We start from the raw sequence: 18134 nt of genomic DNA, 5'->3' as shown, positions 1-18134 counted from the left end.
GAGGAACAGATGAAGAAAGGGAGAGGAAAGGATGAAGAAAAGGGGGAGAAGTGAGGAGATGAGAAGAGTGAAGAGAAAGAGGAGAAAAGAGATGAAGAAAGAGGAGAAAAGGAGTAGGAGGATGGGAGTGGAAGAGAGGGATCTGAAAAAAGATTGAGGAACTAAACTGAATTGAGTTAATTGCAAAGTAAATGAATAGGATTGTTGATGCAATGCATTCCTATATGGTCTAGAATTTGAGATTCTGATTTCTACCCAGGCATCCTGGGATGCTTATTTTTATATTTTCATTGACAAATCTTACAGAAATAAAAGATAAAACTTTTTGTCAAATTAATTTTTATTATAAGTACTTTTCAAAAAGTGTTGATTGAACTGTGCAGAGTTATTTCTGCATCCATTCAGGAAATATTCATTGAGCAGCCATTCAGTTCCAGGAGCTACGTTAGACACTAGATATACAAACATTTCTCTATTTCAGGTCCTTACTGCATGTGAGATGCTTCTTTCTGACACCTCAGCTTCACTATATTCATATGCACATAAAACAAATCAGCATTCTGTCTATCCACATCTCACCCCATATTTTTTCAACCATCCATCTCAGCAAGAAAAAGTAATAGAGACCCATAAAATCCAATAAGATATCTTTCCTTATATTCTCTAAACCCATTCTAGTCACTTTTATCCTCAACAACCACCATGGGTCTCCAAATTGGTCATCCAGTTCCTAAACTGTCCCTCATAACTTCCCTGATCTTCTTTTTCTCCACCTCTGCTTCTTTCCCTGTTCCCATAGCTCACTGCTATTTTCAAGAGCCCCATGAGCTTATCCCTACATCTTTCTTGCAGTTCTTTATTCTCCATTCTCATCTCCTTGCTTGAAATATCAGGAAATAATCTTCCAGTTAACTAGACTTAAGGATTTTATGAATGAAATTCTAATAGAAGGACTTCTGGTTTCATGTACAACATGTAAGTAGATTAGGAGTTGCCAATCCATACTAACAAATAAAAGGCTGAACAAGCTGAAAAAACAACAAATCTTAGATTCATCAGAGAATTGAAGCCACAGGAAAAACTGCTAACCCTAAAACTGGAGAGACAAACAGGCAGACACAGAAAATGAAAACTTCAGAACAGAACACCGCCCCCCCCCAACAGAAATATCTGTAGGAACCACTATTAGGGTAGAAAAACCTAAATTGTAATAGACAATTTGTTGGAGGTTCAATGTGGACGAGTCTGAGAGTTAAAAGCTCCAGGGCATCCCAGGGGCGCCTGGGTGGCTCAGTTGGTTAAGCATCTGACTTTGGCTCAGGTCATGATTTCATGGTTTGTGAGTTCAAGCCCCACATTGGGCTCTGTGCTGACAGCTCAGAGCCTGGAGCCTGCTTTGGATTCTCTGTCTCCTTCTCTCTGCCCCTCCCCCTCTATCCCCAAAATAAATAAACATTAAATTTTTTTTTTTTTAAATTCCAGGGCATCCCAGTCAGAGAGAGGCCTCCATACTTTTGTGAATTTTACCTCCAGGAACTCTACTAAGTTTTCAGTGAGTGTCAGAGAATATTACCTTCCTAATACTGGAAGTGAGAGGTGAAAAGTAAACATTTTGAAATCAACTAGAACTTTCTGTTCTTATTAACAAGGCTGGACCTCAGGAGAAACTACTTTACTAGAGCCTAACTTGCTGGGGTTTTATCAGTGCATAGCCTACCTAAGGAAAGAGAAATGCCCAACTCCAGCCCACTTTAGACATCCTGTCCCACCCAGAAAAAGATAAACCTGAGAAGCACTGGTTAAGTTCACAGTCTAGAGACACAGGATCACCAAAGACATACATTACTGAGAGACTATAGATTATAGCCCCTACACAAACACACACACACACACACACACACACACCCGCACACATACACATTCATACCACAGTAATACTAAAAGTCTATTTGCCTAAATTCCTTCCACCTCTACATTATCTATGTTATGTGCGCCTTCAACAAAAAATTACAAGTGATACAAAGAGGCAAAAAACACAGTTTGAAGAGACAGAACAAGGATCATTATCAGAGACAGATATGCCAGAAATGTTAGAACTACCCAAACTGTTAATTTAAAATAACTATGATTAATATGCTAAAAGCTTTAATGGAAAAAGCAGATAACATGCAATAACCAATAAGTGATGTAAGCAGAGAGATTGAAATTCCAAGAATGAATAAAAAATAAATGTGTGAAATAAAGAACACTGTAACAGAAATGAACAATGCCTTGGTTGGACTCATAAGTAGACTAGACACAGCTGAGAGAAGAATCTCTGACCTTGAGGATGTATAAAGAAACTTCTAAGACTGAAAAGCAAATATTAAAAAGACTGAAAAAAAAACACAGAGAAATATACACACACACGTGTGTGTATATATATATATATATATGTGTGTGTGTGTGTATGTATATATATATATATATGTATAATGGACTATGGGATAACAACAAAAATGTAACATATACATAATGGGAATATCATAAAGAGAAAAAAGAAGAAGGAGCAGAAACAATATTTTAAGCAATAATGACTGAGAATTTCCTCCAACTTAATGTCAGACATCATCATAGACTCAGGAAACTCAGAAAACACCAAGCAGGATAAATACCAAGAAAAGAAAAAACTACAACCAAGCATATCATTTTCAAATTACAGAAAATCAACATAAAGAGAACATGAAAAAAAAATCTTGAAAGAAGCCAGAAAGAGCCCACATTATTTCCATAGTGGAGCATAGGTAAGTATTACATCTCATATGTTCTGAAAAACCATGGAAACAAGAAAAGAGTGGACTTAAATATTTAAAGTGCTGAAAGAAAAAAAAAACCACCAACCTATAACTCTGTGCTCTACAAAATTATTCATTAAAAAATGTAGAATAAATAAAGACTTTTGAACAAACAAAAATTGAAGGAATCTGTGGCCAACAGATTTGCTTCTAAGTAAAGGTCTTCAGAGAGAAGGAAAATTATACAGGTCAGGAATCCAGATCTAGATAAAGAAAGGAAGAACCTCTGAGAAGGAATAAATGAAAATTTATTTTTCTTATCATAATTGGTTTGAAACCAGCTACATGAATACCAAAACATTCAGAATACCCAAGAAGTTGACATGAAGACTGACAGAACAAACTACACAAGAAGAGGGGGAAAAAAGGACACATTGTGGAAGGTAGGAGGAGTGGAGACATGATTTTGGGGAGAAACAGATCATGAGTGCTGTAGAGAAGAGGGAGCACTGGTCATGGAGAGAGAGGATAGAGGAAGGAGGAGAGAGAGAGAGAGAGAGAGGGAGAGAGAGAGAGAGAGAGAGAGAGAGAGAGATCCACATAGGGGATCACATGAGGCAAGCACTTCCCCAAAGCCATTGACTAAAAAATGAGAGGGGCTGATTTTCATGAGGTTTTACAACCAGTGGGACTCAAAGACTGGAGTTTTAGAGGTGTACTTGTGGCTGATGTGGAGCCCTGAGGGCACTGCAGTGCTCCTGTGGAGAAGGAGCACAGAAGCCCAGTAGCAGACATTGTGATCTAAGGACTCCATAGGACACACTGGGAGAGACAGTTCCCCCTTCTTGGAGCAAATCTGGGAGAGGTGGCATTTGTCTCTCGGGAGACAAAAGAACCTGCAGGTACCATTACCCACCCCGCCACCTAGCATAGACACAGAGACACTTGCTGAGGGCAGTTAACCTGGACACTGGTCTTTTGCTAGGCTACATTTTTCTGCAAACTCCACACCCCTGTAATTTGGTGCAGCTGTCATTCTGGGTCAAGCCTGCATCAGTCCCAGTGCTGTGAGATGCTACCCCAGAGGACCAGCACATGTTCATGCATGCTAGGACCCATCAATATGATGCCTACAAAAGACACATCCCCATGATTTGGATTTTAAAAACTCAGCCAGCCTGCATAGGATAGAACACAGGTGTACTGTGTAGCTGAGTGGGCAGATGGCCTGGATATAGACAGGGTGAAGGAGGGAATCTGAGGGACACCTGGAATACATGAGGTGGAGATTGTATGCTCTTCAGGGAGGACTTCCAGGGGCACGAACACCCCTCTCCAGGGACCAGGAGGGGGCTGATGCCCTTTCTTTCCTCTGCCCCTAAGCATAAACTACCCTCAGTAAGCAGCACAGCACTAACACTGGAGGCCTAAACCACTTACACCAAGTCCTGTCCACCTGCATTCTTCAGGGGCTGCTTTCTCGGGCAAGTGTGCCTAAGAACCAGAGCAGTGGGACAGTCCCACATTATAGTACAAATATCCCACACTTACAATAACTGCTGAAAATAGAGTTCTGCAAAATTTTAGTTCTAGTGGAAATAGCATAGTCTCATTTAACAAGCAGAATAGAGAAAACCTACTTAAAACGCACAACACTCTGGCCAAGGACCAAACACTCTGCACTGAAGGCAAGGAGAAACTCAGCAGACGACTAGCTTGAGGGAAAGAGCATAACACAGGAGCAGAGCAGAGTGCACACAGCATACACCAGAGACACTTCATGAAGTGCCAGGCCCTGGACAGTATATGACTTCTTCTTCATAAAGCCATTATTCTCAGGACAGAAAACATAAAAGGCTTTCTTAACACACACAAGATGACAGAGATGAAGAAAAAACACTAAGATGGAGGTATTCATTCCAAAAGAAAGAACAAGAAAATATCATGGCGAGGGATCTAATTGAAACAGATGTAACTAATATGCCTGATCCAGAATTTAAAGCAAAAATCATAAGGATACTAGCTGGGATTGAGAAAGTCATAGAGGACACAAGGGAGTCCCTTACTGCAGAGATAAAGACCTAAAACCTAGTAAGGCTGAAATAAAAAATACTGTAACCTAAATGTGAAACTTACTGATGGTAATGACCACAAGGATGGAAGAAGCACAGAAATGAATAAGCGATATAGAAGATAAAACTATGGAAAATAAAGAAGTTGAAAAGAGGAAAATAAAAATATTGGATGATGAAAGTAGACAAAAGGAACTCAGGGACTTCATAAAACATAACGCATTCATATTGTACGAATTCTATAAGGAGAAGACAGCAAAAGGGGCAGAAACTTTACTTGACGAAATTATACCTGAAAACTTCCTTAATTTGGGGAAGGAAACAGACATCCAAATTCAGGAGGCACAAAGAACTCTCATCAAAATCAACAAAAGCAGGCCAAGACCAAGACATATTGTGATTAAATTTGTAAAATATAAAGACAAAGAAAAAATCCCAAAAGTGGCAAGAGAAAAGAAAGTCCCTAATTTACAAGGAAAAACAGATAAGGTTAGCAGCAAATCTCTCCACAGAAACTTAGAAGAGCAAAGGGAGTGGCATGATATATTAAGTATGGTGAATGGGAAAAATCTGCAGCCAAGAATACTCTAACCACCAAGGGTATAATTCAGAACAGGAGACATAGAGTTTCCCAAACAAAAACTAAGAGTTAGTGACCTCTAAACTAGCCTGGAAGAAAGTAGAGCAAGAGAGAAAAACCAAAAGTGACAAAGACTACAAAAGAACAGAGAAAATCTCCAGAAATGACTTGCCAAGTAATACAATGGCACTAAATTCATATCTATCAATAACAACTCAAATGTAAATGAAATAAATGCTACAATCAAAAGACATAGGGTGTTAGAATGGATTAAAAAAATCAAGACCCATCAATATGATGCCTACAAAAGACTCATTTTAGACTTAAAGACACCTGCAGATTGAAAGAGGGGGAATAGAAAACTATTTATCATGCTAATGGATGTCAAAAGAAACCTATGGAGTAGCCATACTTTTATCATACAAACTAGATTTTCAACCAAAGACTGTAAAAAAAAAGAGAGAGAGAGAAAGAAGGGAACTACATAATAAATAAAAGGGTCCATCTAATAAGAAGATCTAATAGTTGTAAATATTTATGGCCCCATTTAAAAGAACCAAAATATTTAAAAAAATTAATAGAAAACATAAAGGAACTCCTTGTTAATAATACAATTAAGGGACTTTAACACCTCATGTACATCAATGGACACATCATCTAAGTGGAAATCAACAAGAAAACAATGGCTTTGAATGACACACTGGACCAGATGGACTTAACATATATTAAGACCATTTCATCCTAAAGCAGCAGAATATACATTCTTTTCAAGTCCACATGTGACATTCTCCAGCAGAGATGATATATTGGGTCACAAATTGGCTCAGAGAAGTACAAAAAGATTGAGTTCATACTATGCATATTTTCCAACCACAATGCAATGGAACTTGAAGTCAACCACAAGTAAAAACTTGGAAAGACCACAAATACAAGGATATTAAAGAAAATCCTAAAAAGGAATGAATTGGACAACCAGAAAATTAAATAATAAATAAAACAATACATGGAAATAAGTGATAATGAACATGAAAGTCCAAAACATTTGGGATGCAGCAAAAGCTGTCATAACAGGGAAGTATATAACAATACAGGGATTACATCTGGTAGCAAGAAAAGTCTCAAATACACAGTCTAACCATACACCTATATGAGCTAGAAAAGGAACACTAAATAAAGCCTAAAGCCAGCAGAAGGAAGGAAATAATAAATATTAGAGCAGAAATAAATAATATACAAAATAAAACAACTCCTCCAAAACAGCAGAACAGTTCAATGAAACCAGGAAGTTGTTCTTTAAAAGAATTGATAAAATTGATAAACCCTTAGCCAGATTATCAAAAAGAAAATGGACCCAAATAAATAAAATCATGAATTAGAGACGAGAGATCACAACCAACACCACAGCAATATAAATATTTATAAGAGAATATTATGAAAAAAAATATTTGCCAAAAAACTGGACAATTTAGAAGAATAGATAAATTCCTACAAACATATAAAGCAGAAACAGGAAGGGGCACCTCAGTTCGTTAAGTGTCTGACTTATTCAGCTCAGGTCGTGATCTCATAGCTCATGGGTTCAAGCTCCACATCGGACTCTGTGATGATGGCTTAGAGCCTGGAGCCCGCTTCGGATTCTGTGTTTCTCTCTCTGCCCTTCTCCTGCTCATTCTCATTCTCATGCTCTGTCTCTCTCTCTCTCTCTCTCTCTCAAAAATAAATATACATTAAAAATGTAAAAAAAAAACTGAAACAGGAAGATATAGAAAACTTGAACACACTGATAACCAGCAAAGAAATTGAATCAGTAATCAAAATCTCCCAGCAAACAAAAGTTCAGGGCTAGATGGCTTCGCAGGGGAATTTTACCAAACATTTAAGAAGAGTTAACACCTATTCCTCTAAAACTTTTCCAAAAATAGAAATGGAATAAATTTTTCCAAACTCATTCTACAAGACCAGCATTGCCTTGATTACAATATCAGACAAAGACCCCACTAAAAAAGAATTACAGGCCAATATTTCTGAAGAACATGGATTCAAAAATTCTCAGCAAAATACTAGCAAATTGAATCCAACCATGCATTAAAATAATCATTCACCATGATCAAATGAGATTTATTCTTAGGCTGAAAGTGTGGTTCAGTATTGGCAAATCAATCAATGTAATTCACCACATTAATTTTTAAAAAAAAGGATAAGAACCATATGATCCTCTCAATAGATGCAGAAAATGCATTTGTCAAAATACAGCATTCATTCTTGATAAAAAACCCTCAACAAAGCAGGGAGATAGAGACCACAATATATCTCAGCATCATAAAGGTCATATGTGAAAGACCCACATCTAATATAATCTTCAATGAGCAAAAACTGAGAGCTTTTCCTCTACAGTCAGGAAAAAGACAAGAATGTCCACTCTCACTACTGCTATTTAAGCTAGTACTGGAAGTCCTAGTCTCACCTATCAGACAACAAAAAGAAATAAAAAGCATCCCAATTGGCAAGAAAGAAAGTAAACTTTCACTATTCACAGATGGTATGGTACTCTATGTAGGAAACCCAACACCCCACCAAAATAATAGCTAGAACTGACACATGAATTAAGAAATGTCACAGGATGTAAAATCAATGTACAGAAATCAGTTGCATTTCTATGCACAAATAATAAAGCATAAGACAAATCAAATAATTGGTTCCATTTACAAAAACCATAAGATACCTCGGAATAAATCTAACCAAAGTGGTATAAGATCTGTACTCTTGAAAACTATAGAATTCCCCCCTTTTTAAAATTTATTTCTTCATTTTGAAATAAAGAGAGAAAGCGCATGGGCAGGAGAGAGGCAGAGAGAGAGAGGGAAGGAGAGAATGCCAAGCAGGCTCCACGATGTCAGTGCAGAGCCCAACAAAGGGCTCAATCTCACGAACCATGAGATTGTGACTTGGCTAAGATCAAGAGTTGGATACTTAACTGACTGAGCCACCCAGGTGCTTCTGAAAACTATAGAACTCATATGAAAAAAGTTGAAGAGGACACAGAAAAATGGAAACACATCCCATGCTCATGAATTGGAAGAATAAATATTGTTAAAATGTCTGTACTACCCAAAGCAATGTACAAATTTATTTTTTTAAGTTTTTTATTTATTCATTTTGAGAGAGAGAGAAAAAACGTGAGCAGGGAATGGGAAGAGAGAGAGGAGAGAACGAGAATCCCAAGTGAGAATCTCCACACTGCCAATGGAGAGCCCAATGCAGGACTCGAATTCATGAACCATAAGATCATGACCTAGCTGAAATGGGATACTTAACAAACTGAGCCACCCCGGAGCCCCACAATCTACACATTTAATGCAATCACTATCAAAATACCACCAGCATTTTTCACAGAGCTAGAACAAACAATCCTAAAATTTGTGTGGAACCACAAAAGACCCCAAATAGACAAAGCAATCTTTAAAAAGAAAAGCCAAGCTGAAAGTGTCACAATTCTGGACTTTAAGTCCTACTAAAAAGCTGTACTGATCTACACAGTATGGTACTGGCACAAAAATATACACATAGATCAGTGGTACAGAATAGAAAACCTAGAAATGGACCCAAAACTATTTGGTCAGCTAATCTTTGACAAAGCTGGAAAACATATCCAATGGAAAACAGATAAACAGTGTTGGGTAAACAGATAAACAGATAAACAGATAAACAATAAACAGTGTTGGGTAAACTGGACAACAACATGCAGAAGGATGAAACTGGACCATTTTCTTACACCATACACAAAAATAAATTCAAAATGGAGGAAATATCTAAATGTGAGACAGAAAACCAACAAAACCCTAGAGGAGAACACAGGCAGCAACCTCTTTGACGTTGGCCATTGCAACTTCTTACTACATATACCTCCTGAGGCAAGGGAAACAAAAGCAAAAATGAACTATTGGGACTTCATCAAGATAAAATCTTTTGCACAGTGAAGGAGACAATCAACAAAACTAAAAGACAACCTTCAGGATGGGAGAAGATGTTTGCAAGTGACATATATGACAAAAGGTTAGTATCCAAAATGTATAAAGAATTTATCAGATTTGATATTCCCCCAAAAAAACAAATGATCCCATTAAGAAATGGCAAAAGATATGAACAAGCACTTTTCTAAAGAAGACATAGAGATGGCTAACAGACATGAAAAGATGCTCAACATCACTCATCGTCAGGGAAATTCAAACCAAAAAATACAATGAGATATGACTCCACACCTCTCAGAATGGCTAAAATCAACGACATAAGAAACAACAGGTGTTGGCAAGGATGTGGAGAAAAAAGAAACTTCTTGCACTGTTGGTGGGAATGCAAACTGGTGTAGCCACTCTGGAAAACAGTATAGAGGTTTCTCAAAAAGTTCAAAATAGAACTCCTCTACTATCCAGCAATTGCGCCGGTAGGTATTTACATAAAGGATGCAAAAATACTGATTAAAAGGGTCATATGCACTCTGATATTTATAGCAGATATATATAAAAATATATATATTTAATATATTTAATATATATTTAAATTTATTTAAAATATATTAGATATATTTAATATATATTTAATATATTTAATATATATTTATATATAAATAAATAAATATTATATATATATATATATATTTAAAAAGCCATAAAACTTTTTAACTCAGCCATAAAAAAAAAGAATGAAATCTTGCCATTGGGAACAATGTTTATGGAGTTAGAGTGTATTATGCTAAGCAAAATAAGTCAGAGAAAGACAAATACCACATAGTTTCACTCATATGAGGAATTTAAGAAACAAAACAGATTATCTGGGGGGGGGGGAAGAGATACAAACCATATAATAAAGTCTTAACTAAAGAGAACAAATTGAAGGTTGCTGGAGGGGAGGTGGGCAGGATGATGGGTATTAAGCAGGGCAATTGTGGTGCTGAGCATGAAGTATTGTATGTAAGTGACGAGTCACTAAATTCTACTCCTGAAACTATTATTACAGTACATGGTAAGTAACTGGAATTTAAATAAAACTTAAATAAATAATGACAATACCAGCAATGTATTTGATATATAGCATATGTATAAGAGAAATGAATAACAGCAATGACATAAAGGATGGGAGGGAAAATTATTTTTTTTTCATTATCAGGCACACTACTCATGAAGTTGTATAATATTACTTAAAAGTGGATTGGGAATATTTAGAAATGTATTTTGCAAGCACTATGGCAACTAGTAACTTAAAATTTTAAAAATTAATATATGAAGAAAGGAGAAAAGTGGAGTAAATTAAAACCGTAAGTGGCAAAAAGAGTACAAGACAAACAAGAAAAAGTAACAAGAACAATAAACAGAAAATAGCAAATAGTAAAGTGGATCCTAAGCCACCTATATCAATAATCACTTTAAATGTTAGTGGTTTAAGTACACCAATTAGAATACAGAGATTTTCAGAATGTATCAAAAAACAATATCCAAGTATATGTAGTTGTAGGGGAGAAAAAGTATTTCCTTGACCCTCCTAGGTACTATGGATGGACCTTAAAATTAATTTGACAAAAAAAGACTAACAAGAGGAAAGCATTAAAATTTAATTAATATAAATTTTATGAGATGTGGGAGCCTTCTTAAGGAAATGAAGACTAAGAAACAGGCTTCGATATTTTTAAGCAAGTTTTGATAAAAAGTGGACATTCATGTAGAAATATGATAGGTTAAAAAGTATGAGGTAAGTGCATTAAAATGGTAGAAACTTAGCAAATCGTGTTTGTTAGGATTCTTCTTGGCATCCCTTTATCTTTATCTTCTAAGATAAGGATGCTCCTATCCTCTGCGTATATGAAGGGCATTTTTCACCTGAAGGTTTTATGACCTGTTTGTAGGAAAAGTGTGGGAAGAAAGTCAAAGTGACCTTCTTGCTTCTTTGGTTTTCTCAAATTCCTTCAGTTCAAAATATTCAAAATGCATGATGCCACACTTTTCAGTAGTGTATCCTGAACCCTATCATTGTTTACAAAAAAATCCATTTTAAATATAAAGACATGTATACATTAAAAGTAAATGAATGGAAAAAGATCTACAATGTAACATTAATCAAAAGAAAGTTAAAGTACATGTACTAGTTTTAGACATAATTGATTCCAAAGGAAGGGAGATTTTCAAAGATCCTAAGGGATATTACATAATGATAATTAGGTCAATGCCCTAAGAAAATCTAACAGTTCTTAATGTGTATGTATCTAACAAAGCATCAGAATCTGTGAGGCAACACAGAACTGCAAAAAGACACAGATGAACCCACTATTATAGTTGGAAACTTCATTCCCCTCTATCAGAAACTGGACAAATCTAAAATGCAGAAAATTAATAAAGACACAGCTGAACTCAACAGCAGTATCGATCAACTGGATATAATTAGCATTTATAGACTACTTCATCCAGCAATAGCAGAATACACATTTTTCTCAAGATTACATGGATATCAAGGCAAGATAGATCACTTTTGGGGCCATAAAACACACATTAACAAATTTAAAAGAATCAAAAGCACACAATTATGCTCTCAAACAACAATAGAATTAAAGAAGAAATCAATAGCAAAAAAATATTGGAAATCTCAATAAGAAGTTGGAAAATCTCAATATACTTGGAGGTTAAACAAAGCGCTTCTAAAAAAACATGGGTCAAACAAAAAATTTAAGAGAAATTTAAAAATATTTTTAAATAAATGAAAATAAAAATATGATTTATAGATATTTGAGGGATGCAGTAAAAACGTTATTTACAGGGAAATTTATGACATTGAATATGTACATATTAGAAAAGAAAAAAAAGATCTAAAATCAATAATCTTCCCTCAGATAAAGAATGGTAAATTGAATTCAAAGTAGGCAGGAAAAATAAATAATGAAAATTGCAACAGAAATCAATTAAATTGAAAATGGGAAATTAATAGAGAAAATCAATGAAACAAAAATCTGGTACTTTGAAAAAAACAGTAATATCTTAAGTCTCTAAGCAGGCTAACTAACAAAAAAAGAGAGATGATACAATTTGCTAATATCAGAAATAAAAGAAGGCACAACTACAGACTCATGGACATTAAAAGAATAATATAGGAATACTATGAAGAACTCTATATTCAAAAATTTTGTAACCTAGATAAAATGGACCATTCCTTGAAAGACACAATCTGCCAAAACTCACCCAAGAAGAAATAGACAAATTGAGAAGCCTTATATCTATGAAACAACAAATCATTAATTAATAAACTTCCAAAATAGAACACCAGGCCGAAATGGATTTACATTAATTCTACCGAATATCTAAGGAAGAGATTGTGTGAATTCTTCACAATTTATTTCAGAAGTTAGAGGAAGATGATACTTCTTAACTTATTCTATGAGGCCAGCATTACTTATTCTATGAGGCTAGCATTAATAGTAAAATCTAACAAAAACATTACAAAAAAAATATATATAGACCAATAGCTCTCATTAACATAGTGAAAAAATCCTCAACCAAATATTACCACATCAGATCAAATAATGTACAAGAGTAATTATATATCATTATCAAGTATGATTTATCCCAGTATGCAACTATTTTTATTATCATAATAGAAATCTTGGCTAATAATGCAAGAAAAGAAAAGAAAATGCATACAGATTTGGAGGGAATAAATGAAACAGTCTTTGCTGTTGACTTGATCATCTATGTACAAAATCTGAAAGAACAATGAAAAACTAAAAATAATAAGTGATTATAGCAAATTTGGAGTATACAAGGTTAATATACAAAAATCAGTATATTCTTAATATACCAGCAATGAAAAACCACTTAAAAATTAAAAACACATTACTGTTTAATACTACTACCCAAAAAAGTATACAGTTAGGTACAAATGTTTTAAAAAGTAACATATATATCTAAATGAGGAAAACTTCAAACTCTAATGAAAGAAATTAAAGGACTAAATAAATTTATAGATATTCCATGCTTATGGATAGGAAGATTAAATATTGTCAAGATTTTAGTTTTTCCAACCTGATCTATACGTTCAATGCAATCCCAATCAAAATCTCAACAAGGGATATTGTGAATATTAACAAATTGATTCTAAAGAAAATATGGAGAGGTAAAAAATCCAGAATAGTAAACACTATTGGAGATGGACAAAGTTGGAACACCGACACTATATGACTTCCCGAATTATTATAAAGTCATAGTAATCAGGAGAATGTGGTATTGGTAAATGAATAGACAAATAGATAAATGGGACAGAATATACAGCCCCCAAATAGACCCACATAAATGGAGTCAACGTGCTTTTGACGAGTGAGTGAAGGCTGTACCACGGAGAAAAGATAGTCTTTTCAACAAATTTTGCTAACAACTGAATGCCGAAAAGGAAAAAAAAAAATCGACACCAAACTTACATCCTTCACCAACATTAACTCAAATTGGATTATAAGCATAAATGTAAAATGCAACACTACAAAACTCCTAGAAGAATACAGAAGAAAACCTAGATGTCCTAGGATATGGTGATGACTTCTTGTTATATATTTAACAAAGATATAATCTATGAAAAAAATAATAGATACATTGGACTTGATTAAAATTTTTAAACTTCTTCTCTGTGAAAGTCGATGTCAAGAGAATTGGAAGATTTTAGCCACAGACAGGGTAAAAATTTTTACAAAAGACACATCTGATAAGAGATTATTAACCAAAATATACAAACGACACTTAAAATTCAACGATAAGAAAAAAAAAACTGATTAGAAGTGGGCCAAAAACCAGAGCGAAGTAAACAATCAACAAAACTAAAAGGCAACCAATGGAATGGGAGAAGATATTTGCAAATGACATATCAGACAAAGGGTTAGTATCTAAAATCTATAAAGAATGTTATCAAACTCAACATCCAAAAAAACAAATAATCCAGTGAAGAAATGGGTAGAAGATAAGAACTGACACTTTTTTAAAGAAGACATCTGTATGGCTAACATACACATGAAAAGATGCTCAACATCACTCATCATCAGAGAGATACAATCAAAACCACGATGAGATACCACTGCACAACTGTCAGAATAGCTAAAATTAACAAGTCAGGAAACAACAGATGTTGTTGAGGATGCAGAGAAAGGGGAACTCTTATGAACTGTTGGTGGAGTGCAAACTGGTGCAGCCACTCAGGAAAACAGTATGGAGGTCCCTCAAAAAATGAAAAATAGAACTACCCTACAACCCAGCAATTGCACTATTAGTTGTTTATCCAAAGGATACAAAAATGATGATTCAAAGAGAGCATATGCACCCCAATGTTTATAGCGGTGTTATCAACAATAGCCAAATTATGGAAACAGCCCAAATATCCATTGACTAATTAATGGATAAAGAAGATGTGGTATATAGGGGCACCTGGGTGGCTCAGTTGGTTAAGCATCTGACTTCAGCTCAGGTCATGATCTTGCCATCCATGAGTTCGGGCCCCACATCGGGCTCTGTGCTGACAGCTCAGAGCCTGGAGCCTGTTTCAGAATCTGTGTCTCCCTCTCTCTCTGCCCCTCCCGCACTCACACTCTGTCTCTCTGTCTCTGAAAAATGAATAAACCTTAAAAAAAATAGAAAAAAATTGTGAATATATATATATATATATGATGAAATTTTACTCAGCAATCAAAAAGAATGAAATCTTGCTGTTTGTAACAATGTGGATGGAGGATGGAACTAGAGTGTATTGTGCTAAGTAAAATAAGTCAGTCAGAGAAATAGATACCATATGATTTCACCGATATGTGGAAGTTAAGAAACAAAACAAAGGAACATAGGGGAAGGGAAGGAACAATAAGATAAAAACTGAGAGGGAGGCAAACCATAAGAGACTCTTAAATACACAGAATAAACTTAAGGTTGTTGGAGGGGAGGTGGATATGTGTAGGGGCTAAATGGATGATGGGAGTTAAGGAGGGCACTTGTTGGGATGAGCACTTGGTGTTATACGTAAGTGATGAATCACTGGGTTCTACCCCTAAAACCAATACTACACTATGTGTTAACTAACTTGAATTTAAATAAATATTTTTTTAAATGGGCCAAAGACCCTGTATCAAAGCATATAAGGAGGTGGATGGGAGATGGACTAGATGGATGATTGGTATTAAGGAGGGCACTTGTTGTGAGGAGCATTGGGTATTGTATGTAAGTGATGAATCACTGGATTGTACTCCTGAAACCAATATTGTACTCTATGTTAACTAACTTAATTTTAAATAATTAAAAAAATAATTTATAACAATAGGTGACTTCTGGGTAAGACAGCAGAATAGGAGGGTCCTAAGGTCACCTCATCCCATGGATACAACTACATAATAGCCACATCAGTGCAAATAACCCGGAAAATGACCTGAAGACTTACATGACTAACTCTCCACAGCTAAATGTAGAGGCCACGTTAAAAAGAGTAAAAAGGGTGGAGACACAGTCAGGAACCAAATGGACTCTCAGGACTGTCCTCAGAAGGTAGGAATGTGGTGGACTTAGGTAGGGAAGAGGACCAGACCCCCACACCAGTCACCCTAGGCACAGTTGACCTGCATAGGGGAGAGACATTCCCAAAACATTTGGCTTTGAAAACCAGAAAGTCCTCACAATCAGTGAAGCTCAACTCCTGGAACCTTAAAAATCAGCAGCTCAGCTCTGGGAGAGCTGGAAGGATGGGGTCCTTGCCCTTAAAGAGACATCACAGCAGACGGCCCTACTGAGATATAGCATAGAAGCAGCAATTTGAAAAATGCCTGGAGGATACAGAAAGATTTTATTTACTAATCTCAGTATCTGTGTTGGAGGGGCAGGTATCTTTGTAAGACTTACCCAAGAACAAAAGAGCTAGCAGGCACCATTTACCTACACCATTCCCTAGCCTAGATACACAGAAACCTGTGGAGGCCAGGGTAGTGCCAAAACGTTCCACCAAGCTTGATAACAGTGACCTGCCCTGGCACACTTCTGCATACCTGTCCCCTCTAACATGTCTGGCCTCAGCAGGAATTGTCCCAGGTAGTTGCAGGTACCCTCCCACAGACCAATACAGACCTTGCTAGCACCATACCTCCCAACCCCTGTGTTCTGATACAGACCTGTCCCCACCAATTGCCCTTGGCCAGAGCCCATGAAAACAGTACCAGAAGGCTGGGAGTGTGCAAATAGCCCCCAAAAGGCCATCAGCTCTACAAAGTGACTCCTACCCCAGGGAGAAGAGAATATAACCACACCCAATAGTCCAACTGCAGCCCCAGTAGTGGGATGGAAGCAATCATCAGGTCTGACTGCAGGTGCCACTCACCAATGAAAGCTCAAGAGACAGCACAGGGAAAGTGTCCTGTAGATCCATGGTATTGCATCTTTAGCAAATGCCTCATCTGACTCAACTCAAGGCCAAGGTGACCCTAGACTCACCCACTAACAACACAGGGACCAAACCCTACCAAAAATAGGCCAAGAGAGCCATTGCACATGACTAGACAAAAGGCAAACACAACTCAACTACAATAGTAGGACACATGCAACACACATAATAGACACTCCTGAAGAGCCAGGTTTTGGTGAAAAGGGGACATTTTACCTGAAGAGAATACAAGACTTCTTCTTCAAAAGTCCACTACTTTCAAGGGAAGGAGATGTAGTTGAAGTACTAATACATAGAAACAGAAACAGAGAGTTAGACAAAGTGGGGACACAGAAATATATCCCAAATGAAAGAACAGGAGAAAATTACATAAGACACCTCAATAAAATGGAGATAAGTAATATGTCTGATAGAGAATTTAAAGCAATGATCATGGAGGAGCTAAGATGGCAGAGTAGAAGGACCCTAAGTTTGCCTCTTCACCTGAATACAGCTAGAGAAATATCAAATCATTCTGAATATCAAAGAAATTGATTTGAGGACTGACAGAACAAACTGCACAACTAGAAGGAGAGAAGGGACTATTTTGTAGAAGGTAGGAGGTGCAGAGATGTGGGTTGGGAAAGAAACAGATGGCAGGTACTGCAGAGGGGAAGGGAGCCCTGGTCACAGAGAAAGGTAAGAGAGGAACACACAGTGGAAATAACTAGGGGAACACTTCCCTCAAAGCCGTTGACTAGGAAAATAAAAGGAGCTGATTTTCATGAGTTTTTGCAACCAGCGAGGCTCAAAGACTGAAGTTTTAAAATTCCATGACGTGGATCATACACAGCCTTGAGGGCGAGGCAGTGCTTCTATGGAGAAGCGAGGCAGGTAACCCAGGAGCACAGCATGAACGGAGGATCACCTAAGACACACTGGGTGAGACTCTTCCCTCTTCTTGAAGCACATCTGAGAGAGGTGGCATTGTCTCTCCAGGGAGGAAAGAGCTGGTGGATGCCATTTTCCTCCCCCATCCCTCAACACAGAAGTACAGACACCTGCTGAGGTCAACTAACCCAGACACTTGCTGTTTTGTGTGCTTTGCTCCAAATTCCACACTCCTGTGCTTTGGTGTGACTACTCTTCTGGGTCAAAATTGTATCAATCCCAGTGCTGCAAGACTCTCTACCAGAAGATCAGCACAGGTCCCCGCCACACCAAATCCCTAATGTTTGGAGTTTTAAAACTCAGCTGGCCATAGATGGGATAGAGCAAAATGCACTGTGCTGCTCCAGG

The sequence above is a fragment of the Prionailurus viverrinus genome, chromosome X (genome assembly GCF_022837055.1).
Source record: "Prionailurus viverrinus isolate Anna chromosome X, UM_Priviv_1.0, whole genome shotgun sequence".
NCBI lineage: Eukaryota > Metazoa > Chordata > Mammalia > Carnivora > Felidae > Prionailurus > Prionailurus viverrinus.
This window is presented reverse-complemented; position numbering follows the sequence as displayed.